The following is a 3,066-nucleotide window of genomic DNA, read 5'->3' on the forward strand; positions in this document are numbered from 1 at the left end:
AGGATCAGTCTTCGATTTACGTATTCTCACGCGCACCGACTCATCCAAGAAAACCGCATCCGCAAACGGCAAACCACACCCCAAATCCAACTTCGAACGAGGAACCAATTTGCCAACCCTTAATGCCCCAAAAAATGCCAAGCCAAAAGCGGCAGACACAAGGGCTGCCTCAAACGCAGAATTGCACACTTTATCGGTAATACCTATGAGTTGGCTAAGAAGGGCAAGGGACACCGGACGCCTACACATTACTAGGCTGAACCCTCCTCCAACTCTTCATATCCTGTCGGACAATGAAACATTTGGTAACATCGGACCAACCCAATAACTGAAAGTGGAAAGTAACGCCGGACAAGCGCTGCTGCGCTGACGTACCCGATAGACCCGCACTATGCAAATGACACACGTACTCCACCGTAACTTGCAATCTCGAGGACTCACACATCTGAACAGGCCTATGACCCGCCAACTGACACCATTCCATCCATGCCTTACCATATGCTCGCCATGTCGACTGGGACACAGAGGAACGAACCAGGGATATCAACTGTTCCTGACCACGTCCCACAGAATCTGCGGGCAACTGAAAACTTCCCGAAGGGGATTGGGACCAGGATCCTTGGAAACCTGCAAGTCAGAAAAATCAGAATCGTTAAGCAGCAAAACATCGGGGCCTTGTACCAGTTGAGCCCGAAGCCAAATGTTGAATTTCAAACAGCGCAAAGCCAGTCTACGAAGAAGGCACAAGACCGGCGGAAACCTGGACGAGAAGTGATTGAGGCAACGAGCCACCCCTGGATTAACCGTCCTCCAATGAATTTCCTGATTGCACAGCAGATCACCCCACAACTCAATCAAAACAACGATCGGAAAAATCGCACACATGGTCCTGTCATTACAAAAACCCAACCTGACCCAAAACTCCGGCCAATTCTCCTGACACAAGCGAGTCCCAAATCCTGACGTAAAACCAGCGCCACCATCCCCAGACGTAAACAAATTCAAATCCTGTGCCGTCCGGCACGGTAACATAAAGCAAGTGTGACCATTGAATGTGTGCAAAAAGGAAAGACACACCTCCAAATCTGCCTTCATGGCCCTCGTAACCCGCACCCTGTGGTGTGGGATGGAGACCCCTTTCGTAGCCAACGACAGCCTTCGTGAAAAAAACCCTACCAACCGGCATTACTCTACTCGCAAATACAAACAACCCCAACAGAGATTGCATCTGCAAGAGAGTAACCTTCCGAACTGACATGAAACCCTCAATCAACAAGACCAATTTCTGAACCTTGTCCCCCGGCAGTCGGTACTCCATTGCTACCGTATCAATTTTGATGCCTAAAAAAGACAAAGTGTGAACCGGACCGATGGTCTTCTCTGGTGACAAAGGCACACCAATCGTCCGCGCGATTGACGTAAATGTGGAAAGCAAATTACTACATAACTCAGAGTCGTTCGGGCCGACAAAAAGAAAATCATCCATGTAGTGAGTGACGGACCTACTGCCCGATTCCCATCTCACTACCCACTCCAAAAAAGAACTAAAAAGTTCAAAATAGTAACACGAAATAGAACATCCCATGGGAAGACACATATCAAAATAAAACTCTCCTTCTACCTGACAACCCAACAGATGAAAACAATCCGAATGAACCGGCAACAAACGAAATGCCGAATCGATATCAGACTTCACCAACCAGGCTCCATCCCCAGCGATCCTAATCAAAGCCACAGCCCTGTCGAAGGATGCATAAGATACCGACGCATCATCAGGGGAAATACCATCATTCACTGAAGACCCTCTTGGGTGAGACAAATGGTTTAATCAATCAAAAGGAACCAGGGTCTTTTTTAGGCACCACTCCCAGAGGTGATACTCTAAAATCCTGAAAAGGCGGGGATACGAACGGACCGGCCATTCTACCCAGGGCTACCTCCTTCTGCACTTTTGCCACCAGAACATCCGGGTGTTCGCGAGCAGACTTCAAATTTGCCGCAAAACCGGGGGACCTATGCAATTTAAACGGGATGAAAAAACCTTCCGAAAAACCAAAACGCAGCATACCTGCAGCCTCCTTGTTAGGATAACGGTCTAACCATGGTACCATCGCGACTACGTTCACCAGCGTCTTTCCTCTCAGTTTGCTGTGGCTTGACAGGCAGCTTTCCCGCAGGGCGGGAACACTTAGACGCCGGGTGAGAACCTCCACATGCCGAACACTCATGTCGGAATTTGCAGAGGCCGTAAAACCGACAGTGTCCCTCATTAAACAACCAACAGGTACCGGGTCTTCGCATGACCACTGAACTGGAACCTATTGATCCTTGTCCAGCAGCCGCTGACGGAAAGGGATACTGTTTCTGAGTCATCATAAGGCGCAACCAAACCTCAGTCGCCTTCACCCCCCATCCGATTTCCGGGTGAAGGGCTAACCGCCTCCTGAATTCCTCATCGTACCTCCACCAAGCTGAACTCCCATGAGACTTATATGAGTTGTAGATCATATCCTGGTAGATAAACAACTCAGAACAGCGACTCGGGTGCTCCTGTCCCATAATGCAACCCAGTACGGCGAAAGCTTGCAACCAATTATTCATAGTTTTAGCCACCTTTGGACGCACTCTCTCCGAAAACCTCTCAACCGGCCTCCTTTCTTTGTCCACGGTGTGTTGGTCCACCGAAACCAACGACCAAATATCTATATAATCGTTACTCCAAATCTTCTTTTTAGTATCATCATTAATGTGCGACCCAAGTGCACTAACCCCACAAAACATGGTATCCTTCTACACCCCCGCCAACGGGGCAACCCCCTTTTGACACTCCTTCGCCGTACTAGCTTTGGGGGGCAATTGCCCGATCAACGCTTGCAACACAGATAACATAGCTGTGGTATCGACACTCGGAGAACCCAACAAGGAACACTCACCCGGATTCACCGTTGGAGGAGGGACTCCCATGGATCGAGGAACTCCGGCTCCCGGATGACCAGCCGGAATGACGCCGCGACTTGTAGCCTTGGGAGTTGTTCTTGCCTCGACCAGGCTGTAAGTCCTTGATCG

Source organism: Dendrobates tinctorius, unplaced genomic scaffold (genome assembly GCF_039654945.1).
Source record: "Dendrobates tinctorius isolate UK_male_01 unplaced genomic scaffold, ASM3965494v1 ptg000130l, whole genome shotgun sequence".
NCBI classification, from domain to species: Eukaryota; Metazoa; Chordata; class Amphibia; order Anura; family Dendrobatidae; genus Dendrobates; species Dendrobates tinctorius.